The sequence below is a fragment of the Jatropha curcas genome, chromosome 2, assembly GCF_041381405.1.
Source record: "Jatropha curcas cultivar XTBG-Jc1 chromosome 2, XTBG_Jcur_1.0, whole genome shotgun sequence".
Classification (NCBI taxonomy): Eukaryota; Viridiplantae; Streptophyta; class Magnoliopsida; order Malpighiales; family Euphorbiaceae; genus Jatropha; species Jatropha curcas.
In genome coordinates, this window is record NC_143152.1 from 10613671 (window position 1) to 10630827 (window position 17157).

At 31.0% G+C, this 17157-nt stretch overlaps 2 long non-coding RNA genes and 1 other non-coding gene across 3 annotated transcripts; 2 read left to right on the forward strand and 1 right to left on the reverse strand.

The window, feature by feature from the left end:
- Positions 1-7155: 7155 nt before the first annotated feature.
- Positions 7156-8701, reverse strand: LOC105643895 (uncharacterized). The gene is made up of 4 exons (XR_002285511.3): positions 8351-8701; positions 7936-8231; positions 7819-7844; positions 7156-7520 (listed from the first exon to the last, which is right to left on the reverse strand). It is a non-coding gene; the product is annotated as an uncharacterized LOC105643895 (transcript).
- A 5695-nt stretch (positions 8702-14396) lies between these two features.
- LOC110010519 (uncharacterized) lies at positions 14397-14987 on the forward strand. The gene is made up of 2 exons (XR_002285512.3): positions 14397-14521; positions 14656-14987. It is a non-coding gene; the product is annotated as an uncharacterized LOC110010519 (long non-coding RNA).
- Positions 14988-15518: 531 nt separating this feature from the next.
- Positions 15519-16999, forward strand: LOC110010521 (uncharacterized). The gene is made up of 2 exons (XR_002285513.3): positions 15519-16583; positions 16727-16999. It is a non-coding gene; the product is annotated as an uncharacterized LOC110010521 (long non-coding RNA).
- The last annotated feature ends 158 nt before the right edge of the window (positions 17000-17157 follow it).

A 17157-nucleotide genomic window follows, 5' to 3' on the forward strand; every position in this document is an offset into this window, starting at 1 on the left:
GTTCCCAAGCCTTCTGCAATTCCAAGCAATCAGACTTATAATGCTCGACGGGACTGCCTCGCAGTCGCCATCATTCTCAATGTCGACTCCCTAACATCTCTTCTACTTTCTTGTCCACATGATCTATGTCCATAGGAATAAAGGACTCAGAGTCTAAGAGTCCTTCCTCTTCCTAGTAGTAATTATCAATTCACCCTGCTCCTAACCAATACCATTGCGAGCTAATCTTTTCTAATTTTTAGTTTTGGAAGCTGGAATACCTGAAGATAGACCCTGAATAGTTTTCGAGCCAGGGGAAGCAGGTATGGGTGATGGACCATGAGGTGACAAAATTTGGATATCTTTAGTTGGGATAATAACAGTTCTAGGAAGGGATAATGGGTTCGGTGGAGTGGTTTGGTTCAGAGGTTCTTGCGATTGAGTGACTGGTATATCAAACAGAGGTGTGAGATTAGGGACTGGAGGAGAAAGAGAATCGTGAATGGATTTCATAGGAGTAGGTTTGTTGAGTGATTGTTGAAGGAAGAAGGCTGGTCAAAAGTGTTTTTGGGATCAATACCAGAGGAAGTAAAATGAAAAGGAATAAAACTAGGGAAGTTGGCTGAGTTAATAACCGGTTCATGGGTTTGGGAAATAGAGATGGTTCGTGTACGGTCACTATCTATAGTCAAAGGCAATCTAACAATTGGAGGGTTTAAGGTTGGGCTAGGAAGAGGACCACTGGTTTGTACATTCATATGCCATAGCTAATGAAGGATGGAGTCAGTAATAGTCTCATTCTCAACACGGATTGGTGAATAGACCTCAGGTGTAGCCACATTATTATTCTGACCTGGTTTGGATTGAATTATAGTCGATTTAAACACTAACTTCCGCTTTGTTACATCACCAAACTCTCCCATCACAAGCCTTCTTGAATTGCGTCAGAGAAGGGAAGCTCCAACGCCTCATTATATTGCATATTATCATGTTCAGTCAAATTCACAGCTTCTACCTCCTCACATTGCTCACATGAGTGTCCACACTTCCCACAGAAATAGCAAATATGGGGAGACCCTCATATTTTAGGGGTATCCAAAGCATCTGTCCAACCAACTTTATAGAAGTACCTTGTAATAGAGCTTTGTTAAGGTACAAGCATACCTTGAAACGAATAAACTTACCCCAACCAAGGGCATCTTCATCATACCATCCTTTGAAAATCCCCATCTTACTATAAATTAACTTTGCAACACCCTCAGTCATGCATCGGAGTGGAAAATCATATGCACATACCCACACTGGTGAATGGGAGAAATGATAGCAAAAGGTTGTTCACTGCCCTTGACTTCCTTCAACACCAAGAGATTATTTTCAAAATGTCAAGGTTCACTCTCAATCACATGTTGCATGTCTTTCTCATGATGAAACTGGAAGAAGAATATATTCTTACCCCATTCACGGACTAGAACCCCGTTCTTCGCCTTCCAGACCCTAACCATTGTATCCATCAAAGCAAACTTATTATAGGAACTCTCCGTCTAAAGTTTCCCCACTAGGCAGAGTGTTTCTTTTGGTTCTGCAGACTGAACAACTTCATCACTAACTTCGGTGACGATAGATTCCTCCGTTGTTGGATCATAACTATTTTGAGTATTCATCTCGACATCCACAACTGATTTATGCCAAGGAGATAGAGAGTATGTAGCGGTAGAGAGAAAGCATGCACCTGAAGCAAAAAAATAAAAGAGCAAACGAGAGAAAACAAAAATGAGAGAAGAAAACCTGACACAATAAAAGAGAAAAACAAGCAATATAGGTAACGGAAGCAAGAAAAGAAAAGAAAAGAAGCACTCACGTAGGTAGAGAACAAATAAGATAGGTGAGATTATCACAGATATCAATATGGCCTCTGACAATGAAGAGAACAAAATCTCCCAAAAGAGAAACTCTAGTTGTATAGACAGCAACCCTACTCTCACATAGGAGAGAACTCAAAAAAATACATAACCGTATCAATTACTAGGTTCGCAATGACAGATTTATCCTATTCAATTTAACGCGTATAAGTTACGCATCCAACTATGCGCGTCTTTCTTTACAAATAGTTAGCCCCATACTTTACATTTTATCCTTTTAAATAATATGGCTCCGATGAGCGATTCCCGCTGCCGATCATTATTGTTGAAAGAAAGGCTTTCTTGCTTTTACTAAAATGGGAAACCATAATTCACCATAGACTCTGCCAAATATGAACATGTGTCCTCCTATAACAACAGAATTAGGAGTTAAATGAGATTCAATTTATTTTATGGAGGAAAATGAAAGATATTATCATAATTTTAACTTGAAAGATTATAGTTTATCAATAAATTTACCATGTGCAACTGAAGCACAAGATTCTATCTTTCTCTGGACCATGATGCTTCAGGATCCAAAGTGCAAGCATGTAATTAGTAATTTAGTAATTTTATGATTTGTTAGTCACATGGTCGTTTAGTTCGTTCTCCTTTTGGGCCTCATCAGTCGTAGCAACTCATACTAACAGTCTCTCTCCCGGTACAACTTTATAACCATTCTAAGAGAATTCTCTCATTATTTCAAAGTGAAAAAATTGACAGATCATGAGATAATGTACAGTGCTAAACTTAGGCTCTGTTATAATGACTTGTAGTTATAATCTTCAGTCAATGCATTATAGATTCAGTCAACGCACTATCAAGAAGCATAAATATTGGTAAAGTGTGATTGTCATAAAATGCTTACAGAATTATTCCTGCGTCTACTTTACACATAAACTAGCAATATATCCGTGCTATGCATGGTTAAAAAAAGTAAAAAAAAGTAAAATTGAGAGAATATATAGATAATTTATAGATTCTTGAATAAAAGTTATTTTATTATGATATTAAAAATATTATTATTGGAGATAATAACAGATTGAGATATTCTTGGCTAGAGTTTATTAAGTTTGAATGAGTTTGTATCTATGTAATCCCTGAGTTTTAGGGACTAACTATGTATATATATATGTTGTATCTCTTTACTGGAGAAAAATACAAAAACACTTTTCTATCTCCTTCAATTTGGTATCAGAGCCATCTAACATCTCACGATGGCCACTACCCAACAAACCACTGATTCTATCTCTTCCTCTCTTCAATCTCCACTATCAGCTATTTCTCTTCAAGCTCCAAATCTTTTTTCTGCGCCACCTCACGCACAACTCTCTTTCTCCTTAAAGTTGAAAGAAACAAATTATTTAGCTTGGAAAACCCAGTTTTTACCTATCATCAAATGCTACAATCTAAAACGGCATATTGATGGAACACCACCTCCTGCTCCTTTTGTTACCAATTCAACAACGCAGCAGTCGGATCCTAATCCAGATTATTTCAAATGAGAGCAAGAGGACCAACTCCTTCTTAGCTGGATCTGTTCTTCCTTGACTGAGGAAGTTATGCCCTATGTTACTGGAATTGACACTGCTTGTGCGGCTTGGGACTCTCTGTCTGATGCGTTTGGAACAACCAACAGTGCCAAACGAGTACAGCTTCACATTTCTCTACAGAATCTGACCTTAGGAGACAAACCTATCTCCCAATTTCTGTGTGAAGCTAAAGCAATTGCTGATGAGTTAGCTATTGCTGGAACGCCTATTTCTACCGATGAGTTCAACGCCACTATTTTTCGATTGTTAACTCCGGAATATCATCCGGTTATTGCGACTCTCTCTGCAAGCAAAACGAAGGTATCCTTCTCTGAACTTTCTGGTCAGCTATTGGCTCATGAGATTCTTCTGCAGGGATCCAATCGCACATCGCCGATTCATGCCAATGTCGCACGGCAAAGCAATTCTGGATCAAAATCTTATAATCAACGGCGAGGGAACAATTCCCGCAATTTCACTTCTGCTTCCAAGGGTTCGAAAAAGTGGTACCCTAATCCTTGCCAAATTTGTGGCCTTAATAATCATCAAGCCAAATGGTGTCGAAAGCGTTATGATAAAGATGAACAACAGATTTCCGCTAATACAGCTCATGTTTCAGACTCTTTAGATTCAAACACTTGGTTTGCTGAGTCTGCAGCTTCTCATCACATGACGCCAGATTTATCCGCTCTTGAACTTTCAGATGAGTATAAAGGACCTGATAAAGTTACTATAGGTAATGGTTCTGGTTTACATATTACTTATGTTGGTACACGGACCATTCCCACTTCTATTGCACAAATTAAAATGAATAAAATTTTGCATGTTCCTTCTTTGGAAAATCAATTACTTTGGTGGCAAAGGGGTATAATCAAGTTGAAGGTGTTGATTACGCAGCGACGTTCAGTCCTGTTATCAAACCAACTATGATCCGAATTGTATTATCATTGGCAGTTACAAAGAAGTGGACCATTCGGCAATTGGATATTTCTAATGCCTTTCTTAATGGGTATTTAGAGGAGACTGTCTACATGCAACAACCACCAGGTTTTGCAGATTCTAGATGCCCGGATTACGTATGCCGATTGCGAAAATCAATTTATGGGCTTAAGCAGGCTCCTCGTGCATGGTTTTAGCGGCTAAATTCATATTTATTTAAAATTGGTTTTGCAGGCTCTCATACAGATTCCTCTCTTTTCATTAAAGAAACGGCTGGTGCTGTTATTTACATCTTGCTTTATGTTGATGATATTGTTATTACTGGAAGTAGTTCAGTAGCAATTCAAAAGTGTGTTCAGCAACTTTCAACTGAATTCAAGCTTCGTGATCTTGGGAAGTTGAGTTATTTTCTTGGTGTTGAGGTCTCTTATCACTCCAAAGGTATTTTACTTTCTCAACAAAAGTATTTGAGTGATTTACTTGCTGCCATTCATATGGATCAAGCTATAGAAGTTACCACACCTATCGCTACTATATGTCAATTGACCAATAATGATGGTGAACCGATGGCTGATCCTAATTTGTATCGTAGAACTGTTGGTGCTTTACAGTATGCTTGTTTAACCCGTCCAGATTTAGCATTTGCGGTGAACAGATTATGTCAGTTTATGTCCACTCCAACAACAGCTCATTGGACAGCCTGCAAACGTGTTCTACGCTATGTTAAACGCACGCTAGCACATGGTCTCTTTATTGGGTCTGCGTCAAGTTCTCAATTACAAGCATTTTGCGATGTTGATTGGGCGGGGAATGCTTTAGATCGTCGTTCGACAGGTGGTTTTGCAATTTATTTGGGTTCCAATCTGATCTCATGGTAGGCCAAGAAGCAACCAACTGTTGCTCGATCATCGACGGAGGCCGAATACCATGCTGTGGCTAACACCACTGCAGAGATAATATGGATTAGATCATTGCTGAAAGAATTAAAGCAACCAGTTCAGAATCCTACAATCATTTGGTGTGATAATATTGGAGAGCAGGTTAAAGCTGGCCACATTAGTGTACAGCATATATCCACGATGGATCAAATTGCGGATATTTTTACCAAACCTTTGAGTTCTCACAGGTTTGCTCAGCACAAGAACAAGCTTCGAATTCTTACACGAAGTTCATAGCTTGAGCGGGGGTATTGGAGATAATAACAGATTGAGATATTCTTGGCTAGAGTTTATTAAGTTTGAATGAGTTTGTATCTATGCAATCCCTGAGTTTTAGGGACTAACTATGTATATATATATGTTATATCTCTTTACTGGAGAAAAATACAAAAACACTTTTCTATCTCCTTCAATTATTATAAAGATATATCAATAGTTTAAAAAAAATACAGTGAGATTTTTAATTATTAAAATTTTGATTATTAAAGTAAAAATTAGTAAATAGACATGTGTTCAGGAATATGGATTAAAAATGTTGAAATTTATAAAGATAAATAAAAAAAAAAACAAAATGAAAGGTGGTAAAATTCATTAATTTGATTTATTTTAAAATTAATGTAAAAAATAATTAACTCATTATTTCATTAAAATCCATGAATAAATAATTTATTTTAAATGATTAAGAGTTGTATAAATCTTCAACTTATCATATTATTAATATTATAATTAATCAATTATATTTGACATAATTTAATTCAATACAAAAATTTTTAATTTTGTTAATATAAAATAATAACTGCCCATATCATAGAATTTATAAATTATGTAATTTATTTGTATCATTAAAAGTTATATAAATTGTTACTTAATAAACTATTAATTCTCTAACGTTATATAATCAATTACATTTAAGACGGTTTAATGCAATCATAAATTAATTTTATTTTCAAATAAATATAAAAATAAACAATTAAGTCATACACATGTCATTTGGAATCCTACATGGCAATACAAAGGAAGATTCTGTTTGCTTATATATATATATATATATATATATATATAGAGAGAGAGAGAGAGAGAGAGAGAGAGAGAGAGAGAGAGAGAGAGAGAGAGAGAGAGAGAGAGAGAGAGAGAGAGAGAGAGAGAGAGAGAGAGAGAGAGAGAGAGAGAGAGAGAGAGAGAGAGAGAGAGAGAGAGAGAGAGAGAGAGAGTCGGTGAGTTTACGGCTACAAAAAAATGTTAAATTATTTTTAAAAAAGAAAAAAAAATTGAGTAAGAACTACTAACCCATTAATACTAAACCATTAATGGAAATAGTTGAAATGTAGAAAATTCTGGACTAAAAAAATAAATAATATATTTAAAAGTAGAGACTAATACACATTTACAAAAAATACAGAAGAATATATTGATACAACTTATATATAGCATTTCTAAAAAAGCTAAAGTGTTTCTTGAGGGTAAATAATATAAAATTTAAAAAAAGTGTATTACTACACCATTTTTAAAAAAAAATAAATGGAAAACATTTAGATAAGAAACGTAAATGATACATTAAAGGTTGTTAGAGGAAATGTTTGTTACTTCACAAATTTGAGAGTAAACAATTGTTATAAAGCAATACATTAATAATTAATTGAATAATTCATTGTTATTAAACTTATCATTTTTTAAAAACTAATAATTGATAATAATTACTTAACGCCATTAATACATTAAATAATCAAATCAAACCAAACCAAAAACACTAGTTCAAAATAAATCCAAACCAAACCAATACATTAATATGTTAAATACTCAAATCAAACCAAAATCAAAAACACTAATTCAAAATAAATCCAAACTAAACCAATACATTAATACATTGAATAATCAAATCAAATCAAAAATACTAATTCAAAATAAATCCAAACCAAACCAAATCAAGTCAATACATTAAATAATCAAATCAAACCATACCAAGTGGTAGCCTAATTGGAAAAATATGTCACATGTCAAATTAAAATGCCAAGTGGATACGTCACAAGTTCACTTTCTAAGGAAAAAAATGTATATATATATATATATATATATATATTGATGGGTCCTAAGACAAGATAGATTTCAAGCATGCAACCACAAGCGATCATGCAGCCTCTCTTCTCCAGCACCAACCATTTCATCAACCCTTTTATAAAAATGAAATGTGGGTGTATAACGAATTTGCGGAGTTATTTCTGGACATTCATCAATATCTGCACGTATGAAAGAAAGCTTAGGTAAATTGTTGCTCAGCTGGCAAACTGCAGGAAGGATCTGGCTACAAACCATACAGCAGAAAAATACACAAAATATAGGATCTTGTTACAAATCAAGAATTGCATTCTACGTCTAATTCTGGATGGAGCAAACCAAACATTGGATATATTAGGCATTTAGGCGAAGTAAGAGTCAAGGCTGAGATTTCATGTAAAAACTTTTTAACAGGCTATACATCCAACACCTTGTGTGCACATACCAAGCCTTGCATCAAAGCATGAGAAGGAAACGTACCATGAAGCGTCATAGTTGATAACAGCCTGCAAGCATGAAATAAAGAAATAAGTGAAAACTGAAGGACAAAATAAGCTCCTAAAGAAAAAGCGATTGAAGGTGAGAGTGTATGGTTACCGTAGTCTTGGAAGCTTTCATGTTAGAAAGAATTTCGAGGAGATTTTGATCGCTAGAAGCACTCTTCAGGTTGCTACGGCGATTCACTAGCAGGTTCATGCCAGTACCCTCTAATCCTTTCGTTGAGCTCTCCATTTCTTTCTACTTCACGTTTTCGTGCTCTGCTGGTCGAAATTCACAGGCGGTGACTGGAAATGGAGCCGACTCAGAATCCGGAAACTTGTACATCAAGATGCTCGAAATTTTATAAGGAATTTGATTCTAACGTCAAATTTTCCTCTGAATACTAATTACACCTAACATAGAAAATCCCCAGTTTAGACCTAAGTCCAACAACAATCTGAATCCACATTGTAACTCAAAATTGAAGAGAAGGAGGTGATATAGGAGAAGAGTTGAGTGGTTTAAGGCCTACCTGGAAACTTAAGGTCGCCTGAATTAATGGCTGTTATAGTCACAGCACCTTGAGGACGCCATCTCCGGTGATAAGAAGCTACACCATTGACAACAAATGGAGGAGAAGGCTTGGAAAGAAGCTAGGGTCTTTCTCGCTGTTCCTTCTGGCCGAGGAAATGATCGGAAACCGTAAGAGAGAGGGAGGGAGGAGAGTGGCGCTGTGATTGCATAGCAACGAAGGGGAGAAGGTGTTTTGTTTTCTCTCTCCTAAACTCCATATCAATAACCGGCCCAAAAACTTTAAACCTGATCCTGCTTTGGTTCAACTCATGTTTCTAATGGATTTTCCAATCGGGTTTTGGGATATATGATTTAATTCTGAAAAATAAATAATTTAATAATATTTTTCTACATTTTTATCAATCATCCCAATTGTTATACGTGGCCAGAATTCCCGACTCATAGTGCAAGGTACTCTCATCGAATGAACTATTGTTATTTAGCAAAAACTTTAGCTCCAAAATATAAATTTCATTAAATTTCATTGCATGATGTATTATTATTGGAGGCAACGACGGAGTTAGGGGTAGAGGTGGCCCGCACCCCTGACGAAGAACTTTTTAAAAAAATTTACTTATAAAATATTAAAATTTTTTTTTTACTCTCTAATAATAATAATTTAAAAACTTTTGAAATTTTTCTTTTTAAAAAAATTTACTTATAAAATATTAAAAATTTTTTTTACTCTTTAAATAATAAATTTTTTAACTTTTGAAATTTTTTTAATCTTTCCTGACTTTAATTTCTGACTTCGTCATTGATTGAAAGATGATTAATGTTGAGATTTGTTATAATACCTCTAATTGTTTTGATATTTGCCTAACTCACGATTCTATTTTCATATCCTAATTAGTATTAGGATTACAATTAGTATTTTTTTTATTCAACTCCATCATTTAAGGTCAATATTTATGTTTCATATTTTGATGTAGCTTTCAATTGAAGAGTTTGTACAATGGATAACCTGAGCTTATGCCACTAACTCATACTCTTGCCATTGAACTTGGTGCCAAGCTGACTGAAGTAAGAAAGAGCAAAACTTATGGTTGATGCCTGGTGATAGAAATGATAATGGAGCCATGGTACCGGTTAGGGTTCACATAATTCTTATTTCAACCCAGCACGTTGAGACTGTTACCAATGAGCAGATTGCAGCCGATTTGAAGGAGCATGTAATTGAGCCTGTTGTCCCACCTCAATATCTTGACGACAAGACTATTTTCCACCTTGACCCTTTAGGGCTTTTTGTCATTGGAGGACTCCATGGAGATGTCGGACTTACTAGCAGAAAGATTATCATTGATATGTATGGTGGATGGTGCGTACGGCTGCACATGGGTCGGGTTGGGTCGAGTTTATTAATTTAAAGTATATTATCCATACGTGCAGATCAATGATTTTTTTTTACCTAATCGAATGTATTAAATATATGAACCCGTGGGTTATAAACGGGTTGGATACAGATTCAATGTAAACTGCGGGTCAAATAAATAAATAATAATAATAATAATAATAATTTTAAATAAAATACAATTATTTGAGAGGAAATACTAAAAAATTAAATATATTTAAAAACTTAATTATACTATAATTTTCACAAACTACAAATATATACCAATAACAATATCAAAATTAAATTTCTTAACTATAATTTCTCATGTGATATTACTTTTTAGAAAGTAAATCAAAAACTTTAATTTAGGTATGGGAAATGCAATATGAATTTTTTAATCAATTATATTCTAAATTTTTAAAATATAGGTAAACACTTTACTATTAGACTCTATTAGTTAAATATAATGAAATTAAAATAGATTTTTTAAAATATATTCTTTCTCTTTGATTTTTTTGGAGATGATGGTATACACTTATTTAGATTATTTACACATTATTGTATTTGACTAATATCATATATAAAAGTTTTTCTTTTTTTAATCTAATGAAATCTTATTAAAAAAAATACACTATAAAGTTTGAATTAAAGAAAAAATGGCTATTTGCGCATATTTGCTATCATTTTCATTTTCAGTTTGTCTATTTTAAAGATGAAATTATGAGAAAATTAAAGAGCTCTCTTTTTATTCAATATTTTATTCTAATTTTTTTTTTGAATTTATGAAATTTTATTTAATTTTTTTTTACTTAATTAGATGTATTTGTTTAAAATAGATATAAAGATAATTAGTCCTTTGAAATTTTAATTTTTTAAACATTTTTAAAATAAATATATGACTTTGAAATTTTTGAATTTAATGTTAAGTATATCTATCTATAAACTTGAGAGATGATATTTCATTATCAATATTATTGTTTGTGCATTGATTTTTAAGTTACCTATTAACATTTATGTATATCATTTTGAATTCTTTTTTAGTCAAGAAAAAATCTTGAAACAATTGAAAAGTAGTTGCATGTTAAATATCAAATAGGATATTGCAAAATTTTTAGTTACCTTTAAATATATTTTTAATTTAACGAGTAGTAATAGTCTTTTTTTTTTCAACGAGTTTGATCTTGTATCACTCTCTTTTTGAAATAGTAGTCTTTTTATTTTTTTATTTTATAAAGTATATTAATTGAAAGGGAGAAAAATACCTTATATCGTTAATTTTAAATGAGTAAAAATACATATTAATTTTTATTGTTTTTCACCAAAATAAATAGTAATGTAATTTAATAACAAAATTTTTTTTAAACTATATATTTATATCGACACCCAATGCATAGAATTACAAGTATAATATTAAATATTAATTATTATATTTAAAATAGGTATTTGAAATAAAATCAAACTCAAAAGAAAATTTAAATTAAAGAGATGAAAATCTTCTAAACATTTATAATCCATTAATTCAAGTTGGATAACTTGAAAACAAATAGCACAAATCTAATTTAGATAATAACTAGTTGAACGTCCGCGGTTTACACGGCTTTATTATTATAACTTATTTAGTATATTGTTAACAGATGTTTCCGGCAGATTACTCCATTAAATTTATTTAAATAATTATATATTTAATTAATCATGTCTAAGTTTCAGTTAAAATTTATAATTTAAACAATTTAAATACCATATCTTGTAATTGATAATTCTATATAGATAAAGATTTTATAGTTCAAATCATTTAATATGAATAACATATACATAAATATTATTTATAATTTAATTATTTAATATTAAAATATCATTAACTTATTATTATTAAATATTAATTCTATAAAACATAGAAAAATGAAAGAAAAATTAAAATGATTCTATTAATATTTTAGGTTAATCTAATATATTTAACACGGTCATTTAGGTAATTCTACCATGTGAATTAAATCAAAATGTAAGTAAATTGAAAGAAAATGAATAAAAAATGAATTTCAAGATTAAAATTACAAATAGACACTAAAAATAAATCAATTAAAAGAAATATCAAAATTAATTTACCCACAATCTCTTAATATGTATAAAACTGATAACTACACGAATGAAAAATACAAAAATGAATTAAACAAATATAATTTCACTAATGAAAAATTTAAGGAAAAAAAATAGAAAAGTTTGAAAGAAAGGATAAAAGATCATAATGAAAAGACATGAATTATGATAAATACGAAGAAACAGTAATTTTTTCAATACAAATACCACTGTGCCTCTATCACATACACTTTCCATATAATATAAATTGAACCAAACTGAATAAGATTATTATACCTAGCTCTTCGATGACATTTTTCGTATCTCCAAAAAAAAAAAATCAAATCCTAGATAATTAACTTTTCCTTCGTTTAGTAATAATGAAAGGCAACTAAATGAATATAGCATGTAATTTGAATCTAAACCTGCATCATCGCATGTCAAAGCCATTAACAAATGCAATTATTGATACCTACATAATTACTTGAAAATCAGATATCAAATATAGCTTGCTTTTACTCTTGATTTAATTTCAATAGTATAATATACAACAATATCCAAGCTTTAAATAGATTACAACAGAATGAATTGTCAAAAAAAAAAAAGAAAAAAAGTCATGCATCATTTATTCATTGACAGAGTAAATCAAACATGAGAGAATAAAAAAATTAAAGAAAAACTCACAAATTTGCACCTCTAAAGAAAAACTCACAAACTTGCTCATTCCGGCCATGCTCAGCTTTGCAAATTCCCTTTAAATAAGTATATAAAGAATAAATAGTTAAAGAGAGATAAAAAGATTCAATTTAAAAGCATTTAAATATAAAGATATAAACAAAGAAATTTGCTTAAATTTATCAAAGAGATATAGCAAAAGATTTGCTTAAATTTGTTAAATTTAATTTTCAAATAGAATCTATATATCAATATAACTCTTTAAAAACATTTTTGTAGGCAATCACATTAAAGTAAAAAAGAAAAAAGCTCAAAAATCTGTAAAAAAAGAAAAAAAGAATTGGTGGGAGAATAGAATGGTCACTCAGCATTTCAAAGATATTTTTTAATTCAAGACTATATATATATATATATATAGATTATTAATATAATGTTTTCGACATTATAGCGAATTAGTGCTTTAAAAAGAATATAAATGAAAAGTGTTATCTTTTAGAGTTTCATAATCATAATCAACAATGCAAAATTAAATTTTCTAATAAAAAAGACAACCAGTAAAATTAAAAATACTTGGTAATATAATTATATAATATATTTTAAACTACAATGTACTCCAATAGAAACAATCCAAAACAAGTTTATACTAAAGGAAAAAAAAAATTTTTAATCCGATATCTATTAAATGTGTAAATAATTTAGTATTTATATTCAAAATTGCAAATCAAAACAAATTAACTAAATAATTGATAATTACACATACATGCATATGTTTATTTGATATTATTATGGATTGGATGGGATCTGTGAATTTATCTAGTGAATCAGTGATCTATGTTCAACCGATCAGTTATAAAGATGACTCGTCCAATCCAACTAATTATATCTTCAAATCCACTGAATGGAATTGAGTTGGATTGGATTGAGTTGCTCGAGTTAGAACGGGTGAGATGCAGCACATTGTCTTAATTTTCATCTAGACGGTGACTTTCATTCTCCAAATGGACTTTGGGCCTATTTGTCTTTCCTTGGGCCCTCTGGACCTTAACACAATGAAGAGCTGTTTGATAGGGCAAAAGTCCACAGGATCAGACGATGAATTTAAATACAAAAAGAAAAAACTTGAACCAAATTTGCATGTATCTTTTTTATAATAGGTAATTACTATTTAATCTAGAGGGTTTGCTTAATTATACAGCGTTTAAAATTATATTTTCTAGTCCCTACATTATTATCTCATTATACTATAAGGTCCCATTATCTTTTTGTCGTTGAGTGACCGTGAAATGCTAAGAACAACTAGTAAATTCCCCTTTTTGATAATGATGGAGAAACTGGAGTTCAAATGAAATTTCTCATACAAAGTTTTATTTCCATTAGAAATTAGGAAAAAGAAGAAGATTTATCTCATTATTTTAATTTAATACTGAAATATAATGAAATTGGTGAAAAACTCATCACAAATTTACTTAACTCATAACTAAAATACAGAAAGTATATCAAACTTCTCATTTCTTTTAAAGGAGGAAATAAAATCATGATTAACAAAATAAGGAAACATATTAGAAAAGAAAATGGAACATTTTCATAGGACATCAATTTAAATTTCTAAATGTTACAAATTTACATTATTTTTTGTTAAAGGGGATAAAACTTTACACTTGATTTATGGATCCACCAATGGACCAAAATAATGAAAATAGACATTTTTTAAAAAGTTATTCTCATTTTACCCATTGTTTTCCCACAGAATGGTCAAAAATATTTTTCTAAAAAAATATATTTTTTATTGATTTCGTCCATAAGTGGAGCCATATGCAAAATTTGGACAAATCTTTTATTTATAAATTTTTAAGATGCAGTATGTATGCATCTAGAATAATATCATACGTCTATCCAACAATCACAGTTTTTCTCCACCCATTATCACATCTATTTATAGATGTAAATTTAGGCTAAACTCAACACCAATTATAGTTCTCTCAACAAAGAAAATGGACAGAACTTCATTCAACTTGGCAGTCTTGGTAGCTCTAATATTTACTATATGCTGTAAGTTACGTTTTTCAAATACATTTTTCTTATTAGATTTATTCTGTTTCATTTATTTATTTATTTATTTGATATAATAATAACTAGTATAGGTAATTAAACAGAAAGAGACTGTTTTTTCTTTCTCTTAATAGGTTTTGTTGATGGGATTGAACCAAGAGAAATGATAGTAAAGTCGAAGATGGCGAGACAGGAAATTTCTTTTAAAAATCATAAGAGACAAGACTTCAATTGTTTTGTGGATGAAAATTGTATTGAAATATGTCCCGATACCTGTGACCATATTTACTGTAAACATGGTACGTGTCTATGTCAGAAATTTCTTCAGATATCAGTACCTTGTGAGCCTTTCTTATAGGGATTAAGATCTCAAATGGAGTAATGAAGCTTTATTTCTTGTTACAAAAATTGTAAGGGATGCTAGAATTATATATATATCATTATATAATTATCAGGTTTCTTTTTATTTTGTTTATTTAAGAGAGGAAATAGCAATATTCAAACACTGTAGACCAAAAAATAAAACAACATAGCTAAGTTTATAATGTTTGTATAAACAGTTAAAGCTTATATCACGCAAATTATAAATAAAACCACATAACTAATGCTAAGACTCACACAAAAGACATGAGTAAAGAAGTAGTTGCTTAAAAGGAACACCTATGTCGCTCATCACCTCAGTTATTCTACTAAGCATTTTTATGACGCTTCTTTAATTGATCCTCACACACAGCTTATCTTAGAACTGGACTAAATTATTTTGGTTTGATTCAATTTATTTTTTATGAAAGATCGGTTAGTTTGTTTTGTACTTTCCCCACTTCAGTCACTCGGCTCTCTAACAACCTCTTTTCTATTGATTAAAAATGTAATATATTATATATAGTGTCTTCATGTTGCCTATGTTGCGCATGCTGGACAGTCTTCTCATGTGATTCTCGAGTTTATATGCCTCAATATGCTTGGTTTGCATTTATGGAAGGAGCTTTCCCCCCCCCCCCCCCCCCCCCCCCCCCAAAGAATGTCTGAGGTTTTGAGCTATTTTTTAGTGTCAGAAGGGTGTGTTTCATAAGGCAATATCCAGCAGCTTCTCGGTATATGATGAGGTGCAATTGATTGAAGCCTGGCCTAGCGAACTACTATTTAACGGGCTGTTAGTAATATGACAGGTTCAAGATATATTTATAGTGATTGTCAGCCTCTTTTTATGCTTTGTACTCTAATACTTTGGATTTTTTGAATTTGGTGTGCTGGTAGAGGATTGTAAGTTGTTTCTTAGCTGTCGTAATGACATAGATCGTTGGATTAATAGACATGCAAACGTTGGGGCTCATTGTTTAGCAAGAGTATCCTATCAATGTGCTAATCTAGTAGTTTGGGACATGGTCCCATCTATCTTGTATTCGCATTATCAAATTGAATAAATCTCTCTTTGGTTTTCAAAAAAAATAATAATAAAATAAAATATAGAAAAGTATATCAAACTTCTCATTTCTTTTAAAGGAGGAAATAAATCCATGATTAACAAAATAAGGAAACAAATTAGAAAAGAAAACTGAACATTTTCATAGGATATCAATTTGAACTTTTTCTAAATATTATAAATTTATATTATTATTTGTTAAAGTGGATAAAACTTACTTAAACCCAATTTACGAGTCTATCAATATACCAAATCAATGAAAGTAGAGGTTTTTTAAAAATTATTCTCACTTTATTTTTTTTTTTTTCACAGAATGGTCGAAATTATCATATTTCAAAAAAAAAAAAAAGTGTTTTTCATTGATTTGTTCATAAGTGAAGCCATAGACAAAGTTTAGACAAATTGTTTTTGTAAACTTTTAACATGTAGTATACATGCACCTAGAATAATATCATACTACTATCCAACATTCAGTTTTTGTCCCCCCATTATCTCTAATATCACATATCTATTTATAAATGCCTAAAATTAGGCTAAATTCAACAGCAATTATAGTTCTCTCAACAAAGAAAATGGACAGAGCTTCATTCAACTCATTCAACTTGGCAGTCTTGATAGCCCTAATAGTTACCATATGATGTAAGTTTCCTTTTTTTTTTTTTTTTTCAAATATATTTTCTTATTAAATTTATTTTGTTCGATTTTTTTTTTTTTTGATATAATAATAACTAGTATGGATAAAAGAAAAGAAAGAGATTTTGGTTTTTCTTTTCTCTTAACAGGTTTTGTTGATGGGATTGAACCAAGAGAAATGACAATAAAGGCGAAGGTGGTGAGACAAGAAATTTCATTTAAAAGCAATAAAAGAGCAAAATTCAATTGTTTTGTGGATAGCTATTGTATTAAAATATGTCCCATAATTGTGACCGTATCTACTGTAAAGATAATGTTCGCATGTGCCAGAAAATTCTTCAGATAACGCTACCCTGTGATCCTTTCTCGTAGAGATTAAGATCTGTAATGGTAATGAAGCTTTATTTCCTTTGTTACAAAAATTATAAGGGGATGCTATATATATATATATATATATACATATCAGGTTCTTATTTTATTTTATTTATTTAAAGAGGAAATAGCAATATTCAAACTCTGTAGACCAAAAAATAAAACAACATAGCTTGAACTTATGATGTTTGTATAAACAATTAAAGCT